Source organism: Lygodium microphyllum, chromosome 11 (assembly GCF_053477565.2).
Source record: "Lygodium microphyllum isolate KBCC chromosome 11, Lygodium_microphyllum_v1.1.10, whole genome shotgun sequence".
Taxonomy (NCBI): Eukaryota; Viridiplantae; Streptophyta; class Polypodiopsida; order Schizaeales; family Lygodiaceae; genus Lygodium; species Lygodium microphyllum.
The window spans coordinates 13,597,697-13,617,918 of record NC_141145.1 but is presented as its reverse complement, the minus strand read 5'-3'; the positions used below and the strand labels follow the sequence as shown (position 1 = coordinate 13,617,918).

At 39.2% G+C, this 20,222-nt stretch overlaps 2 pseudogenes; both read right to left on the bottom strand.

The window, feature by feature from the left end:
* Positions 1 to 1,940: 1,940 nt before the first annotated feature.
* LOC148028554 (uncharacterized) lies at positions 1,941 to 6,817 on the bottom strand (annotated as a pseudogene).
* A 129-nt stretch (positions 6,818 to 6,946) lies between these two features.
* On the bottom strand, positions 6,947 to 18,774 carry LOC148028553 (uncharacterized; annotated as a pseudogene).
* Positions 18,775 to 20,222: the final 1,448 nt, after the last annotated feature.

Here is a 20,222-nt window from a genome sequence, read left to right as displayed (position 1 = left end):
GATAATGAGATGTTAAGGAGTGTTTGTTGGGAAAATTAACTTTGTCAGATGCACAATACAACACAAAAATTTAAATATTTCAACAAACACCACATGAACCACACACGAAACAAACGCCAAACAATGCCTCTTGTAGCTCAAAGCAACTTAAAACCCAAATGAAGTAGAGCATCACTCCAACACAAATTTTAAAAACACCAATAATTCAAATCAAACTAATGAAATATATTCTCCTACCTTAACAGCCTTGAGCCAAGACTTGGTGCCTTTACATCCAAATTCTTTGACTTCACAAGTTAGCACAACAAGAGTTTGCTCTCTCACATGCGACCCTCCTCTCACATCTCTCACAAGATACAAGACCAATACATAGGGAAAGAGCCCCTTTCTCTTCTCTCACCTCAGCTTATATAGTTTTTCTTCTACTCGCACACACATTAGGATTTTCAGGCTTTTTTCTTTCTTGAAAAGCCCTAGGCTTTTTAAAACATTGTTTTTCCTTCCATGTTTTTTAAAACTCCAAAAATCTGGTGCACAAATCGGACGCCGTATGCATGCATAGTGAGTGTCAGAAGGTCCCCAAGAACAAAAGAACTCTACTTTTTGCACAAAAAACAATGAAGAAAGCTTGCACGACATGAACAAGAGACCAATTGGGTGTAATCTCTCCCCATGCCTTGTGTGAGCGCTCCACAAAGCATATATTTTTATATATTATTCATCTTCAAGCTCAAAAAATAGCCCAATTTATAATTAGCACGCTTTAGCTTTTGTGTTTGCTTTTGTGCCACTAAAGAATTAAAGCTATTGGGCGCCCAAGAAGTCAGGCGGTACCCAAATACAATGTCCAATACAAATATTTAAATCATGCATCCATGTGCATAAAAAAATAATAAATAAATATCAAGCGCTTTAATAAATAAGCATGTCAAAATATGGACGCCATGCCTAAGATACACGCCCATAAAAAATTGATGATAATTTGAATATACGCTATCCTCCAATGCTTCCCACTGCCACAGTTGCTTGCTCTACACATCAACTGAAGCATTCACAATTGTTAGAAAAATAATACAATTAAACTAACAAAAGTGAATACCTAGCAGTCTTTAGCTACAAAAATAAATTGGTTAGAAATCAATCCTAACCTTAATTTATTACGAGTGCGCACTCTAAACTCATAAACGTTTATTAATTTAAATATGTATTTTGCGGAATCACCCGCTATGGAATCACCCACTTACACATTAAATTAACAAAACGCCCGAAAAGAATAGGTGTCCCCATTGACTTTTCGCATAAAGAATCCACCTTGTGTATGAGCCCCGGTAATAAAATTTTACGGAATCCACCGCAAAACCTCATGGAATCCACCGTGGAATATGCCTCTTGGCATAAAAAACTCTAGCCTTAAGGCTTTAACTAGTCAAATTGCATTTTAAAATGCCATCCCCGCCGTCTTCAAAATCAGCAATCGCCATTAAGCCTGAATGCCATTTGTGCCAATCGCCATCCTACTCAAAATTAATGGAGGTCGTTGAGGAAAATGCACATCATTTATTGTGTCATGATCGGTCAAACTCAATCCTATGCTTTGGATTATACCGCCACCATATGTGTTTCATTTACAGCCGTTTAGCTTGCATCATCCTATGTCTTCATCAACTGTTCTTATTGCTCACAGGCTGCCATCTAGAATTTATGATTTAAGATTATAACATTGAATGTTACAATCAGCCATTTCTTGCGATGTCTGCGTTTTAGCATGCCATTCAGCTCGTAATTAACATCATCATCTTGCTTAGAATTAACAGAGGTCGCCCTTTATTCGTTAGTCGAGTACGTTCAGAATGTTGACCACTGTGTCATTCGTCATCATTCAATATGTTGTCATCCTTCGACGTCAATTCTGCGATGTTGAATTTCTACCCACCGTCTGCCTACTTGAGTAGCTGTGTCAAATCAGAACCACTGTAGCCATCACACAAGCTAGCCACACGTTCAAAATCAAAATCATCCTCCACATTTTCACCTTTCAAAAAAATATGCAGTATGCTTGTCGACTCCTTCAAATCTAGCATTCCTACTTCAAAATCCTGAGGTAGTGGACGCAAGATTGCTTCATCCAAATCCATGGCCTATTGGTCGCTACAAAAACCATGACCCATGCTTTATGATCAGTGGTTGGTAAAGCCATCCCATAAAGCCATGAACTTGTCTTCATATTTGCTTAGGCTTCGTGGTCAGAAGCTCTTCACTGTCTTAGAAATCTGTCTACTTCTTCTATGAAAATGATAGAGGGTTGAAGTTTGTATGCTAGTGTAAAGACAATCGTCACCAATTTTTGTGCAATGCCAAGCCACTTGCTCCTCAGTGGTGCCTCCCTTACATTAATAAAGACTACACTAGATTTCTTTGCAATTACCTTCAGCAATAGTGTTTTTCCCATTCTAGAACGTCCATAGAGTAAAAATCCTTTTTGCAAACCCAATAGCTTCCCTTCTGTAGAGGAAGAATCACCAGGTCATGTAGTGATTGCTTTACCCCTTCAAGGCCTCCAATTGTTTCACATGTTACATTAATGTCATTAGGATTGATGACATCACAAGTAATCATATCCTTGTAGTCTTCCAAACCCCCCCAAGTCTTCAATGATTGATATTTCCTTTATATGTATCTGGATTTGTTCATGCAATGTGCCCTAATGAGTATGCTTCAAAAAATGTACGTTGTGCCCAATCTTCCACATGATTTGAAGAAGACATGCAATATAAAATTGATGCTATGCAACCATTCAAGTGATGCTTCACATGGAAATATGAATGCATAGAAGAATTGTTCCTTCCCTAACTACATGTGCTCGTGCGTCATGCATAATGCAAACAAAGTTCCTTGATTATTTGAATCCTTAACCTCAGCCCTCAACGCTCAGTAAGAAAATATGTACTTCGTTCCACCAAAATTCTCACAATCACTCAAGAAAATGATGGTCCTCAAGATGTTGGCCAGATAAGAATAACCTATCTCAAAATTTGCGGCGTCTTCATGACCCTCTATCTCACCCGACCACCTTATCCACTCATCCAGAGATTTCTAATTTTGTGATGAACATCCCAAATATAGTGCATGCAAGAAATATGTGTGCTCAATGATAGGTGCTCTCTCATGTGCATGTGCAACTAAGATTTACTACATATAGCTGCAGCAGGCCTCATGCCATGGTAGTGCTTAATGATGGTGCAAAAAGTGTATAATTTCAACCGTCATGAAAGTATTTGAACAATTTGGGAGACTACCCCTAAGTGCAGTGCATCAACAAGTGCAATGTGAAGTGTTCCTGAACCCATAAACCTTGTGATGTGCAAGAATCTCAACAAGAAAACAAACCTTGTTCCACAATGTTCAATATCTACTAACAAACTCCAGCTCCAACCTGTCCAAAAGAATACCAAGCTCGACCAAGGCTATCAAGTTTCCAAACTCAACAAACAAAAAAAAATGACAGAAACAAATCCTACGCTAGACAAATACAGAAATTCCAACTACAAAACAACAAAATAAATTGTCATGCAAACAACTAAACTAGCCAAAACCAAACCTATCTACATTTTGACTAGGGGTTTTGCATTTTCAGAAAAACACTTGACATATTTAGCCCTCCCCCTAGTCTGCAAACATTCATGTGTAGCAATTTCTATCATAAAACGATGCAATATTTATGAGCCAATCAAAGATTGGATCCAATGATCTATCCACAAGCTTCTCTACAAATTCAAATGGCACATCTCTCTCAAGCAACTCCTTTACAGATAAAGAAAACTCATCCATGAAATTCTCATCAAAATCCTTGAAGACAATCCTCACCATCTAAGGAAAATACATAATCCTCCAAATTCTTCAAATGTCAACCATAATCCAACATTTTCATACCCCTGAAATGGCTCGGGGGGGGAGGGGGGGGTGTGTGTCACTCATGAATATAAGTATATATAACGTGAGTTCAAATAAGGGGTTTTTAAAACACCATTTTTATACATTTTTTACATATAGAAGGGTGTCATATAAAGGGGTTACTTATAGATTTAATAGAAAAGGGTTGTGTTTTATTCAAGAAAAATTCACAGGTTAGGATATTTGTAAATAGGCCATGAACGCATGTTATATAGAGAATATATATATAGTGAACCCCCCGAGTCAAATGGCAACCACACTCGAAAATTTTCAAATCCCACCTATCCTCCTTAGGAAAAACCATGTTACTTCTAGAGTCTCTAAATAAAATTTTGACCCTTTCTTTGTTGCCAATCTCAAATTCATCCACTGATTTATCTATGCAATCATGAACAACTTCTCCCAAAGATACCATGCAAGGATCTCCCAACTCAATCTCCAAATCAAAGACAACATCAAAAGGAGTCAACTCTGGACTCACAATACCACAAGAACCAACAACATCCACAAATGGGGTGACTCTAGGACACCCATCCACACCACTTAACTCATCAACAATACAAGAATCCATCGAGTCTTTCACACACAAAGAGTGGTAAACACCTTCCATAGTATCCTTATAAGCAACCTCACAAGAAACTTTACAAGAAACTTTCATATCTATATCATCACAAACAACATCTTCACAATGCAACAACTTTGGGTCAATAACCTTAACCAAAGACTCCTCAACTACCAAATCCCCAACTACCTCCTCACAAATACCTTTAAGATCTAATTCCTTAATTTTGAACCTCTCATTCCTCAAATTTTCAATTCTTTTCAAAGCCTTACTCAAATTCTCTCTCACATCCTCATCAATGTCACTCTTAGGGTCCTCAAAACCCCAATCAAAGTCATCACAAACATTATCACAAACTTCAGGAGAACTCAAAGAAACCATAAGACTATCAAATGAAGTTTTCTCTTCGGCATTGTTGTCTAAACCAAGCAAACAATCATCCACATAACTATCAAGAAGCATGATGTTAGGTCTACTCAAAACCACATCAGCATCACCACAAATAGAAGCCTCTCCAGGGCTACTCAAACCATCACCAACCAACTCACAAGACTCATCAGAGTCAACAACACCAACATCAAAATCACAGTAAGAGTCAGAACCCAAAACCTCAGTACTTTCTTGATCAACAAACTCACAACAAATCTCAACAAACTCATCAGGCAACAAATTCGAACCCTCAACTTCATCTTGAAAACTTATAGTTTCTAAGCCCTCCCCCTCTTGGTCTTCTAACAAACTCAAAAATTCATAATCTATTCTCTCTTCTTCACTCAAGCACTTAGGTCCATCAATGTCCTCACTACTATCAAGGAAAAGAAGCTCACTCTCTAAATTGTTTCGAATTCTACTCTCTTCAATACTTCCAAGACTATCAGAACTTTCATCACACCTTCTCTCATCAGAAATATCAAAACTCTCTTGACTCTCATCTTCTTTCAAAGAACATGAAAACTCTTGGTCCTTAAAACAATCAGATCTCTCATTTTCTTCTTTACAACTCAATCATCTCTATAGTCCTCAAGCTCCAAAGTAATATCAATCGATCCCTCCTTATCACTAATCTCTAGACTAAAAACATCCATGGTCAATGTATATGAACTCATACTCCTAGATTCTTCACTCCAATTAGTCAAACAAGTATTTTTCTCCTCAACCACCGTAGGGAGTTTCTCCTCACAGACTTCAATTGATTCCTCGCAAGTCAACTCATCTCTCCTAAACAGAGAATATAGTATACCTCTCTCAGGATAGGCATAACTAACTCTCTTCTCCTCAAAAACTTTTCTCTCAACTTGCCTTGAACTCAACCTTTCCCTTGGTTCATCAAACCCTAACTCTTTTTTTCTTTTGGTCTTCCTCTCTTGATATTTAGCTATCTTCACCGCTTCCTCAAAAGTCTTAGGGTTCTTAACCTCCAATTTCACTCTCCAATATTCTAATTTCAACCCATTTACAAAATACATTATCTTCAACATAACTGGGGATATCTCACCTTCTAACAATGTTAAACTCCATTGATTCCACAATCTTTCAAACTCCCTAACAAAGTCCTCAATACACTGATCCTCTTTTTGAACACAAGTTTCTATTTTTGCCCATATCTCACTCTAACTTTCTCTTTTTTTAAACCTCGATAAAAGAGCATTTTTAATGGTCTCATAGTCCAAATTTTGTCTCCTAAATTTTAGGCTCTTCTCAAAGTCAAGCAACCAATTTCGTGCTTCTCCCTGCAATTGATACCTAAGAATATGGAGTTTAGCCTCAGGATTGGTCACTCTCCCTATCAAACAACATAGCTCTATTTTTTCTAAAAATCCTTCGGGATCTTCTTTACGATTACCATGGAACTCAAGAATTATCAGCCATTTTCAACAATCACAAGAAATCAAAACTAGGTCACATACAAGTAAAACAGCCAAGACAAAGTCAATTTCGGCACTTCTCGGCGAGGGCACAAAAAAAGAGATGTTATGTGAGTGGTGATCAAGAACAAGTCTCACTTACAACCCGATAACGAGATGTTAAGGAGTGCCAGTTGGGAAAGTTAACTTTGTCGGATGCACAACACAACACAAAAATTTAAATATTTTGACAAACACCACATGAACCACACACAAAACAAACACCAAACAATGCCTCTTATAGATCAAAGCAACTTAAAACCCAAATGCGATAGAGCATCACTCGAACACAAATTTTGAATGTTACAATCCGCCGTTTCTTGCGATGTCTGCGTTTTAGCATGCCATTCCGCTCATAATTAACATCGTCATCTTGCTTAATAGAATTAACGGAGGCCATCGCCACCCTTTGTTTGTTAGTCGCTTGCGTTCAAAATGCTGATCACTGTGTCATTCGTCATCACTTCAATATATCGTTATCCTCCATCGTCAATTCTGCGATGTTGAATAATTTCTACCCGCCGTCTGCCTACTTGAGTAGTTGTGTCAAATCATGAGAACCACTGTAGCCACCCATGATCACACAAGCTAGCCACGCGTTCAAAATCAAAATCATCCTCCACATTTCATCTTTCAGAAAAACCTGCAGTATGCTTGCACGCTCCTTCAAATCCGGCATAATTCCTACTTCAAAATCCCGAGGTAGTCAAATCCCAAATCCCATGGCCTATTGGTTGCTACAAAAACCATGACCTGTGCTTTTTGATCAGTGGCTGGTAAAGCCATCCCATAAAGACATGAACTTGTCTTCATATTTGCTTAGGCTTCGTGGTTTGGAGCTCTTCACTGTCTTAGAAAACTGTCTATTTCTTCTATGAAAATGATAGAGGGCCGAAGTTTGTATGCCAGTGTAAAGACAACCGTCACCAATTTTCGTGCAATGCCAAACCACCTGCTCCTCAATGTTGCCACCTTTACATTAATAAAGGCTGCATAGGATTCCTTTGCAATTACCTTGGCCAATAGTGTTTTGCCCATTCCAGAAGGTCCATAGAGTAAAACTCCTTTTTGCAAACCCAACAGCTTCCCTTCTGTAGAGGAAGAATCACCGGCTCATGTAGCGATTGCTTTACCCCTTCAAGGCCTTCAATTCTTTCAAATGTTACATCAATGTCATCAAGATTGATGACATCACAAGCAATCATATCCTTGTAGTCTTCCAACCCCCCCAAGTCTTCAATGTGACTGATATTTCTTTTATATGTATTTGGATTTGTTCATGCAATGTGCCCTAATGAATATGCTTCAAAAAATGTATGTCATGCCCAATCTTCCACATGTTTTGAAGAAGACATGCAATATAAAATCGATGCTATGCAACCATTCAAGTGATGCTTCACATGGAAATATGAATGCACGGAAGTGCTCGTGTGTCATGCATAATACAAACAAAGTTCCTTGATTATTTGAATCCTTAACCTCAGCCCTCAATGCTCAACAAGAAAAGATATCATACTCCACTCCACCCAAATTCTCACAATCACTCAAGAAAATGATGGTCCTCAAGATATTGACTAGATAAGAACAACCTATCTCACTATTGATGGTGTCCTTCATGAGCCTTTAACTCACCCAACCACCTTACCCACTCATCCAGAGGTTCTTAACTTTGTGATGAACATCCCAAATATTGTGCGTACAAGAAACGTGTGTGCTCAATGGCATGCTCTCTCATGTGCATGTGCAACTAAGATTTATTGCATATAGCTGTAGCAGGCCTCATGCCATGCCAGTGCTCAATGATGGTGCAAAGCATGTATAATTCCAACCCATGGCATGGAAGTATTTGAATAATTTAGGAGACGATCCCCGAGTACAGTGCATCAACAAGTGCAACGTGAAGTGTTTGTGAACCCATAAACCCTATAATGTTCAAGAATCTCAAGAAGAAAATAAACCTTGTTCCTCAATGTTCAACAGCTACAACTAACAAACTCTAGCTCCAACCTGTCCAAAAGAATACCAAGCTTGACCAAGGCTATCAAGTTTCCACACTCAAAAAACCAAACAAAATGACAGAAACAAATCCTAAGCTAGACAAACAAAGAAAGTCCAACTACAAAACAAAAAAAAAACTGTCATGGAAACAACTAAGCTAACAAAAACCAAACCTATCTATAGTTTGACTAGGAATTTGCATTTTCAGAAAAACTCTTGACAATGTCACATGCATTGATTGTGAAAGGTTGGCACGATGGAAATGGCTGTGGTAGAGAATCCCAAAGGTCTGTGTCTAGGACATGTGGACAATCTTGTAGTAAGTCCTATGGCTATAAGTTCGGTCTTACTTGTCATTATTTTGGGAAAGGAAGTCATATTTAACCACGGTGCCATAAAATGCACAAAGACAAGCGCAAGGAAAATGATAAAGTACATGACAAGAATGATGATTGTATCATTGTGTCTAGGAAGTTTAGCATCAAGATTGAGGATATAAATGTGGTATAGCTCTATGTATCTAATAGTCTCATGCCTCCCATGTATTAGCTACACTGACAATATCCCTACACTTGTACACTATATGTGGTGGTTGCCCATCCACTACAAGATTTAGGCCTTATACCAACGTTCAAAGCGACAAAAATGTTCATTAAAAAAATTTCCCCCGTCATCGTAAAAAACGTCGATATTAGCGACACCATAGATTATCGCTATTGCGTCGCTATCAACGTCACAAATGCGACGCTAATAGCGATGCAAATAACGACACAAACTACAACGCCACGTGCAGCTAAATTTGTGATGCTAATAGCACTATGTGCTTTATTTGGGCCATACAAAAGAGTTTCAGTAAAGTGTACAATGCTCGTCTAAATGAAGGAAAAGTGCACTTGAATCCATAAGATTGATACATAAAATAAATACAAGATCGCGTAATGAAAGCGACAGTACAATCATGGCAAGATACAAAGGATAATAATAATATAGTACATAGAAAATTCCTACATAAATCACATGACCAAAAAAGAAGAGAATCTATGCTTCGCGGATCGAAGGGTGAGCTATACATCCTCGCCATTCGAAAGCTCTTCCTGCCACCAAAGAAGCATTGAACGGACTCTACAAAAAGAGAAACAACTACACATTAGTCCACTATATAATAATGTATTTTAATTAAAATTAGTAACTATGGACAAGAAACATGAGTGACTTACTGGGCCGCCACGTCCATACAATCAGTCGATCAATGCAGTGAGACCGTCTCTCTCTACATATCGAGTCTCTAGGCCGATGGGATCGCGGTTTGTAATGGAGTGCTGCAAAGAAAACAAAGTAAAACTGTTAGAAACGTGATTGTCAATACAAGGGATATTGCGAAAAAAAAAAGAGCAAGTAGAACAAAAGAAAAACTTACAAAGTCCACAAGATAAGTTTTGTGGCCGCCGCTCCCAAAATGATGGACCACTCCTGCCTCTAGTCCTGCCCTCACCGCCTCGCGCTGGTATCTCCAACGTCCTAGAGAATTTGTAGCCTCCTCCTTGAGTCGGTGTCAGTCATCTGTGTTTAGCCACTCGAGCTTTGAGGCCCCACTCTTAAGTGCCTTGCGTACATCCGATCGTCTATGTGACATGTACGCACGCATGCACTCCATCATCTAGCCTATGGAAAACCTATCGGCTACGGTGGGTACCGAAAACTCCTCATGCAAGAATACTACTATTAGTCCTTGCTCCCCTCCTGTATGTTCTTCTAATGATCCAAGACCTTGTGCCGAAAAAGTTGTTGGCACAACTCTCTCATACGAGCCATCACCCTCCTCCCCTCATCATTCATGATGATGGCTCATGTCCTATCATCTACAAGGTTCTATACCCCTCTGGGTTTTGCCTAAGATGTGTCCTCTCCCACCTGTGACATGCTCCTGGGCATATCCAGGAGACCCTTGTACATTTGGTGTACCTACGAGGGTAGTATCTCTCAGAGTAGCACACATAGGGGTGCACCTGCAAATGGTTGAGCAAAAGTTGGAGTGACTGGAGTAGACGTTGGTAGGTGAATTGGGTAGTTGGCCTCTAACAACCCCCAAGACAACACCATAGGATAAAGACCGAGGATCTTCCCTCAACAAAACCCACGAGATGACTCCACTGAACATATGATTGAAAATTCCTGATCACTTTCTCCTTACTAAGACTTCAACTCAACACTTAAACAGTTCAAACTTTCAAGCTCAGATTTTACCACTTTTAGAGAAGATCTAATGCGGAAACAACCATGGTATAGACTTTGACAACAAGAGCTTTCAGATTCACACAACTCCTATTTTTTTGGGGACCCATGTAGCAAACTGCTCCACAAATCATGATCTCTTCAAGCAGTACAAAATCAATTGTAGACCCTCTCTGACATTCTTCCTTCAAAGCACGCATAAATACAAACCAAATACTGAGGGAATCAAAGCTTTAGATGAAAAAGTTTCATGCCCATTCAACTGCTACAAGCATTTCACAGCTATAGACATTCCATTACTATATCAAAACCATGTTTTCATTGATATATCAATGGATAATCATGATGAATTCCACGGGAAACCAAGTTGGTGTTGTAGAAGCTACTGAATCCACCTGTTTCCTCATAAAGCATGGAAATTACCTCATAAAGCACAAAAATTGCTTCATAGAGAATTACACATAGAATTGCTCATAACTTTCTAACCAGACCTCAAACCACCAAGCTTCAAGAAGGAAATTTGTAGCTCTCTTTCCAATCTACAACTGTTTAGAACAACTTAGAGTAAAATTCCTTGGTCTCATGTCCTGAAATAGCTCTGCACAGTCTGTAGTCATAAATTCATGCACGCTTTATACAACAAACACAACTTCTCTGTTCCAAAAGCACGATCTTGCATTGATGAAGAGTTGTGGGAGCTTTGAACTTTACAAACACTAATCCATCATCTTCTTCATTATCTTCTTGGCTGCAAATCCTTTCAGATTTTCCAATAACCTAAGCTCGTGTATTCAACATTCGACCATAATACATATTCCCTGTAACATACCCAGTTCCAGATATTGAGACCTTTCACTTCCATTCTTCTCTGCTTACGGGGAGCCTCACTCAATGACTAGCAAACATCACTTTCATTGTGAAAAAGAACAGCCCTCTGTTGTCTTTCACTCATATCCATACACCAGAATTGATCTGCAAACTCTCTAGCAGTAGAAGAAAACAAGACAAAAAGGAGACTCTTATTACCATCATCTGAGAATTGAGAACTCACATAAGCCCATTGACTTCAACATCTCTGCCATCCTGCTTCTCAGCTCCAATAACTTCAACTTCACGGTCTCTTTCTTTAGATAGTTTGTTTTTCTTCTTCTGAGCTTCAGATTTCTCCCTTCTTCAGTCTGCAAAATTCTTCTTCTCCCTTCCTCTCTCTCTCTCTCTCTCTCTCTCTCTCTCTCTCTCTCTCTCTCTCTCTCTCTCTCACGCTTGTTGTGTTGTATTGTGTCGAACACTTCTTTTCTCTTTTCCCCCAAAAAAAACTACTCATGTTTTTGCTTTTTCCCTTAATTTTTCAAGTTGCCCCCTGCTTCCCCTTAATTGCTAGATGGCAAACATGCCCTTTTCCATGTAAAATTCTACTTGGGGCCTCAAAATCGGAAATGAGAACACATTTTCTTCTCTTCTTGCATGAAGTGTGTGTCTCAAAACTGAAATATCTCAACCATGTGTCGAACATGCATGATACCACTTGGAATTTCCTTTTATCAACCCGACCCCCGCTATGGGTAAGTGTTAGAAAGACAAAAAATGATACTTGCATGTGTTACCCCACTTGACTTCATGGAGCATCATGTCCCTGGTTGCTCATTTTCACTCACCATGATTAGCCACCCCCCTGTTTTGGAACACAAAGTGCGAACAAATGTTTATTAAAAGATTCAAAAATATTTGACAAAGACAAACACCTTTTTCTGAAAATCTAATTCATAGAGCACATCATAGAACAGCTCATAACTTTCTAACCAAACCTTGAATCACTAAGCTTCAAAAAGAAAAGTTGTAGATCTCTTTCTAATCTACAACTCTTCAGAACAAGTCAATGTCAAATTCCTTGGTCTGTTATCCTAAAACAGCTCTGCACAGTCTATAGTCATAAATTCCTACATGCTTTCCACTTCAGACATCAACCTCCAGAGACAATAACTCTTGCATTCTTGCTTGGGTCAACACCAAACTGTTGAGATATTGAGTTCCACTCATGATATGCCAAGATGACCGTTGTACGTTTATGTCACCGACTTGTTAGCCAGATGCGGTTGGTACACTGCCCATGAATAATAGCTAGATGACAGCTATCCTTATCTACTCTAGTTCATGGTTCAGTTAATATGCCACCTTAGTTAGTTAAGTTTGGTTTGAGACCCATATATAGGGTTCTTTTATTTCTTTGTATGAGAGTTCTTTTTGGCTTACACAACTAAGAAGAGGAAAATTACTTTCAGCCTCCACCTTTGTGTGTATTCCCCCACTGTGCAAGTGAGAAATCTACAAGTGAGACTCCTTCCTTCTCTCCCACAATCTTGACAAGGTATCAGAGTCTTGTTCCTGGTAAGGAGCTCAAGAAAGTAAACCAAGTTCGCGGTGTTCTGGTAAGATTGCTTTCATTTTTCTGTTTTGGAAGCAAGTCTCTGCAGGTAGCTTAGCCGGAAAGTACAAGAGTGCATTGTCTCAGATTGAGACGCCCTTCCCGGTATAGCAAGAGGGCAGTATATGCTGCAGGATAAGGGCTTTAGCCCTTGGTTGCCCTGTTTTTTTGATTCGAGGCCATTTCGGGGCCTGTTTTGGAGGCGGAAGTTTTTCGCATGCACTTAGGAAAAGGCCCTATTTATGCTGTGCGACCACTGTTCTACAGGTCGATGAAAAGCTACCATAGAAATTGCATCGTATGCCTGTGCGCAGAGACATTGGGAGTTACAGAATCATCCTTGTTGCCTGTTGATGCAAAATCGTCACTAGGAAGTGACTGTGTGGTCAAATACCACTTTCGTCAATTTTGCATATCTGCCCTTGTGAGGCTGAAGCTGTGTTTTTTACAGTGACAGAATTTTTTGCAGTGTTCTGTAATGGCGTCTGATTCTCTTTCACAGATTGTCACTGAAAAGCTTGACAAGAACAACTTCCAAGCATGGAAGTTTAGAATGACAAATTTCCTTATGGGAAAAGGATATTGGGAATTAGTTGCAGGAAACGAAGAAGAACCAGTTCTTCTTGATGTTCCCAATCAACAACAAATGCAGGCATTTAAAGGATGGCATGAGAGAGCCAGAAAAGTTATGTACTAGCTGTCTATCAGTATTTCAGACTCTATGATTGTGCATATTCAGGATGCAAGTACGCCAAAGGAGGCATGGGATACTTTGTCAAAAATGTATAGCATAAATACGCAAGCCAGGAAAATGCAGCTCAAGCAAGAGTTGCACAATGTGCAAAGAGAAAGTATGAGCATCAATGACTACCACATGAAGGTGAAGAAGATTGCAGATGCACTTGCTTCCATTGGGTCGCCAGTGGAAGATGATGATTTAGTTTCTCTGACCTTGAATGGTCTAGGAAAGGATTATGCATAGTTCCGAACATCCATTTCCATCCGTGAAAGATTTCCTGATTTTGAGGAGTTGATTGCTCTTCTAATTTATGAGGAGCAGTGAAATGGTAGTGCATCTTCTTCAGGAGGAACTTCAAAAGAAGCTGTCTTCTACTCAAATATTGGAAGAGGTAGAGGCAGAGGTAGAGGAGGCCGATCTGGAGGCCGTGGTAGAAATCAGAATATGCAGCAAACTCAAGAAAACCAGTCCTATGGAGGAGGACGTGGTAACTCTAGAGGCAAGGGGAGCCAAAGAGGTCGTGGTGGATGGCAAAGAGGCCAAAATGCAAACAGTAATGTTGAGTGCTACTACTGTGGTAAAATGGGTCATATGGCTAAAGACTGCTATAAAAAGCAGAATGATATCATGAATGAAATATTGCATTAAGAAAATTATGCATCTTCTAGTAGACAGGGTGATGACAGAAATGAGCATTTGTTTATGGTGCAGCACATGACCAATTCTGTGACAAGTGTAGAAGAAAGCAACGAGGTATGGTATGTTGACTCAGGTGCATCAAACCACATGACAGGTCATGCAGAATGGATGCAGGATACAAGAAAAATGAAAAAACTAGGATTTGTGGAAACTGGTGATGATACTGCACATCCTATTGTGCAGATTGGAAAAATTCCTTTGTCTATGCAGGATGGGAAAAAGAAATACCTGTCAGATGTATTTCATGTCCCAAATATCACCAAGAACCTAGTTGGTCAAATGGTTGAGCAGGGCTTGCAGGTCAGATTTAATTCTCATAGATGCTTTGTTGAGAATATGAAAAATAAAGGTCGCTTGATAGCAAAAGGAAAGAAGAACGGCAGAATGTTTACGTTGGATGCAGACATGCCTGAATTGAGTGCAGCAATGTTTGCGCATGGGACTGGTGTAGTTGTAGATATTTATATCTGGCATAAACGCATTGGTCATGTTAATGTACAACGACTTAAATCAATGCAAGCCCAAAATATTGTTGCAGGATTGCCTAAATTCAAGGTTGCAGAAATGCATAAGGTATGTGAAGCCTGTCAATTTGGAAAACAGGCAAGGAAACAATTTCATAGACATGTTCAAGAGAGTAAGAGGCCATTCGAATTAATCCACTCTGATGTCTAGACTACTAAAGCTACATCTATTGGAGGCTATCATTATTTTGTCACTTTTATTGATGACTATAGTAGAAAAGTTTGGGTGTATTTTATGAAAAAGAAAAGTGAAGTGTTTGGGCATTTCAAAACTCTTAAAGCTATGGTTGAAAAAGAAACATGCTTGCAAATAAAATGCCTAAGGTCAGATGGAGGGGGAGAGTACCTCTCAAATGAGTTTGCAAGGTTCCTGCAAGAGCATGGCATAAAGTAGCAATATTCATGCAGTCATAACCCACAACAAAATGGAATTGCAGAAAGGAAAAACAGGCATATTGGAGAGGTATCTCGTGGCATGCTCAATGAAAAATACTTGCCAGATTTTTACTGGGCTGAAGCAATTGCTACAGCAGTCTACATAATGAATAGGACTCCCACTGCAGCAATACATGGGATGACTCTAGAGGAGAGGTATACTGGTAGGAAACTAGATATTTCTCATTTGAAATTTTTTGGTTACATTGCCTATGTTCATGTGCCAGATGAGTTGAGATCCAAGTTGGATCCAAAAGCTGAGAAGTGCATCTTTATTGGTTACTCTCTATAGCAACAGAAAGGGTATAGATGCTATAACACTTCTACTCGTAAGTTTATAGTGAGCAGAGATGTTATTTTTGATGAGATGAGTAGCCGGTATAAACCAGTAAATGTGATTGATAATGTAGATGCACAAAATGGTAATGCTGCACAGAATTCACAGCAGTAGTCACAAGATATTAGTGGACCTGGAGTGTCCTCTAGCAGTGGTTCACATTCTTCGCCATGGACAGGCAGATTGAGATCAGGAGAATCTTCTCAAAGAAATGTAGATAGTGGTATGTAGGTATCACGAAAAGGAAAAGAGAAGGTAGATCAGCCCATGTTTGATGTGAATGTAGGTCACTCTTATGTGGATGGTGAATCTAGTGGCTCAGAACAGAACATTGATGATGAGTTGGATATTCCTTTTATTGTTACACCTGGAGTAAGGAAGACTAGGGATGTTTTGAGAGCACTTGGGAGTGAACCTACTTTGCGCAGGACTACCAAAGCTAGGTATCTTGTGGATAGGCTGAAATATGATGGATTTATAGCCATTCACTATGCCTATATGGTCAAAGTGATACAGGAACCAGAACCCACTTCTTTTGAGCAAGCCATGGGAAAAGAAAAATGGGAGAAAGCCATGGATGAAGAAATGGATGCCTTGGAAGCAAATGCTACATGGGAATTGGTACCTTTGCCTAAAGATAAGAATGCAATTGGTTGTAAGTGGGTTTATAAGGTGAAACACAATGCAGATGGTTCTGTGAATAGATACAAGGCAAGATTAGTAGTCAAGGGGTATGCACAAACGTATGGCATTGATTATGAAGAAACATTTAGTCCAGTTGCAAGGATGGCAACCGTAAGAGCAATCATTGCTATGGCTGCATCAAAGGGATGATCTTTATATTAGATGGATGTAAAGAATGCCTTCTTGCATGGTGATTTACAAGAAGAGGTCTATATGGAGCAGCTGCTAGGTTATGTGCATGTTGTTCATCCTGAGTTTGTTTGCAGGTTGAAGAAAGCCTTGTATGGCTTGAAGCAAGCACCTAGAGCATGGTCTGACAAGATAGGACATTATCTTGTCACTATTGGCTTTCAGATTTCCAAGGCAGATTTTTCACTTTATGTGAGAAAAACAGAGAAAGGTATTATGCTACTTGTCATTTATGTTGATGATTTGATTATGACAGGTGATAGTGATGAAGATATCCTTCGTGTGAAAATGCTATTGAAGCAGAAGTTTGAGATGAAGGATTTGGGAGAGCTATGTTATTTCTTGGGCATTGAGGTGATTAGATCACCAAGTGGGATATGGCTCGTTCAGAGGTAGTATGGATTGGACATGCTGTCCAAATATGGAATTGCAAGATGTAAGCCTATTTCAGTTCCTTTGGAGCAGAATGTGAAGTTGAGTGCAGATGTAGGTGAGCTTCTCGAAGACCCTACTATGTATAGATGCATAGTAGGAAGTTTGATTTATATGACTATTACCAGGCCAGATTTGAGTTATGTTGTTGGATTGGTAAGTCAGTTTATGCAGGCTCCAAGGAAACTGCATTTGGATGCGGCTAGACGTATACTCAGGTATGTGAAGTCCACATTGTAGTATGGACTATTTTATGAGACCGGGGTTCAAATACAGTTGCATGGATACACTGATGCTAATTGGGCTGGTAGTATTTCTGATAGACGATCTACCAGTGGATATGTGTTCTCTTTTGGGAGTGGCCTCCAATGTTGATCTCCAAGTTCTCAATGACTCCCAATCATTTCACTTTTGAGCTATTTGCCATTTTAACCTTAAGCAGTGATTTCCCTATCATTTTAAGATGCATTTGCAACATTGCTTCTTCAGTGATTACACAAACTTGCGCACCACCATCAACATAAATTCGATAAATTTTCCTTCCATGTATCTATGCATCCATGACAAGTATAATGTATTTTACATCTGATAGGTATACCACTCCAACATGCCCAGCTTGGGTTTTTCCTTTCCTGATGCTAACCAAACCATGCCATTGCCTCCTCAAAAATGAGTTCATTTGCAGTAGCTGACCATATGTAACATCAGCCTTTTTACCTTTTAAATCCTCAAGTAGGTTGTAAGAAACTTGATTGACTCCCAAAGAAAAGTCCCCCATTTGAATCTTCCTTCGTTGTCTAGCTTTCCTACTAGTTCCTGGATCATCTGCAACTTGTTTTCCCTTTTTAATCCTTGCTGTCCTTTGAGTTTCAGTTTAAGTATTCCTCTCTCTGACTCTCTTATTAGCAAAAACATCTGCATTTTCCCCATCATCAGACACATTGGTTTCAATCAAATTCATACCCGATGTGCCTTCATTAGGTCTTCTTTCCAACTATTTCCTAGCTGGTTCAAGGGGTCTTTGTTCCTATTGAGGTCTAGTATCTTGCCTAGCATTCCCTTGTGGCATGGGATACATCTCCCCTCCTGTTCTTCTTGGATAAGGGTAATCAAGAGCAATATGGCCTCTCTCCCTGCAATTAAAGGATTCAAAGTTTTCCCATCTATTCCTTGGTCATCTAAATCTAGGTTGCATTTGAGGTTGCCTTGCCTGCAATAGGCTCATATTCAAATTCAAATTTTCCAATTGTTCCTATTTTTCAAATTCAAATTTTCTAATTGCATCTTCATATATATCAGGGTCTTTCATCAGAATTTTTTCTCTAATTTTAGTTTTGAGCAATGAAAAAAACTTGTCTTTTTGCAAGAACATCATGGGAGGTTGCTCCATACTTTGTGTAATTTCTATCCACTTTGCTTCAAATCTCGCTGCAAATTTAGACACTTTCTCATTTTCTCCATGAAATATCTTCTCCAAAGATTTCCATAAACTTTCAAGAGTTTTCTTAGTTGCAAACTTTGTAAGGAACTCATTTTTGACTTCATTCCAATTCACCCTTATCTCTTCATTCAGTGAGTTCCACCATAATCTTGCAGAACCTTTAAGCAGCATGCTGATCATTCGAAGCTTATTTGCATCAATGTCTCTTCGATCTTGGTAAGCCATCCACTCCAATCTCTTGATAAACTGATTAGCATCCTCATTTTCAGTATCAAAGAGGGTTCATATCCAAAAGCCGCCATGCTTGAGTTTGCGTACAGGTCGGTTTCCAAACCTTACACTTCCCAACTGATAAGATCAACAAGAGATCTTCAACATGGGAGATCCTCAACGGGGGCACTAATCTATGGTAGGTGAATTGGGTAGTTGGCCTCTAACAACCCCCAAGACAACACCACAAAGACTGAGGATCTTCCCTCAACAAAACCCACGAGATGACTCCACTGAACACATTATTGAAAATTCCTGATCACTTTCTCCTTACTAAGACTTCAACTCAACACTTAAATAGTTCAAACTTTCAAGCTCAGATTTCACCACTTTTAGAGAAGATCTAATGCGGAAACAACCATGGCATAGACTTTGACAACAAGAGCTTTCAGATTCACACAACTCCTATTTTTTTGGGGACCCATGTAGCAAACTGCTCCACAAAGCATGATCTCTTCAAGCAGTACAAAATCAATTGTAGACCCTCTCTATCATTCTTCCTTCAAAGCACGCATAAATGCAAACCAAAGACTGAGGGAATCAAAGCTTTATATGGAAAATTTTCATGCCCATTCAACTGCTACAAGCATTTCACATCTATAGACATTCCGGTGATTATTCATGCCACCCAATTTCACACATTGGAAAGATTCCCTTGTCCTTGTATGATAGCCAAACAAAGATTCTGACAGATGTATTACATGTGCCATCAATCACAAAGAATCTAGTGTCTTTTGGCCAAATTGTAGAGCAGGGGTTGTAGGTTCGATTCAATGCAAAAGGTTGTTTTGTAGAATACTTTAATGATAAGTGTAGGTTGGTCGCAAAAGGAAGTAGAGTTGGTTGCATGTTCACTTCAGATGCTGGAATTCTTGCAATGGATACTACTATGTATGCTAAAGGAAAAGGAGTAGTTGCAGATATTGAAATATGGCATAAACGTATTGGACGTGCAAATATGCAAAGGCTGAAATTAATGTAGTCCACAGGATTGGTTATAGGGTTGCCTTCTTTTAGAGTTGCAGAATTGCATAAAGTCTGAAAAGCATGTCAGTTTGGTAAGCATGCAAGACAAGCCTTCTCGCATGACAGATAAGTGAGTAGAAAAATACTTGATGTAGTGCATACAGATGTTTGGGGGCCTACATAGAATATATCTCTTGGTAGCAGCAAATACTTTGTCACATTTATTGCTGACTGTTCAAGGAAGTTATGGGTATATTTCATGAAGGAAAAGAGTGATGTGTTTGAGCACTTTAAATCTTTTAAGGCAGCTGGTTGAAATAGAAACTGGCTTAAAAGTGAAGTGCTTGAGATCAAATGGAGGGGGAGATTACCTCTCTAATGAGTTTAGTGGCTTCTTGAGCACCCATGGGATAAAGAGGCAATTTACTTACAGGTAT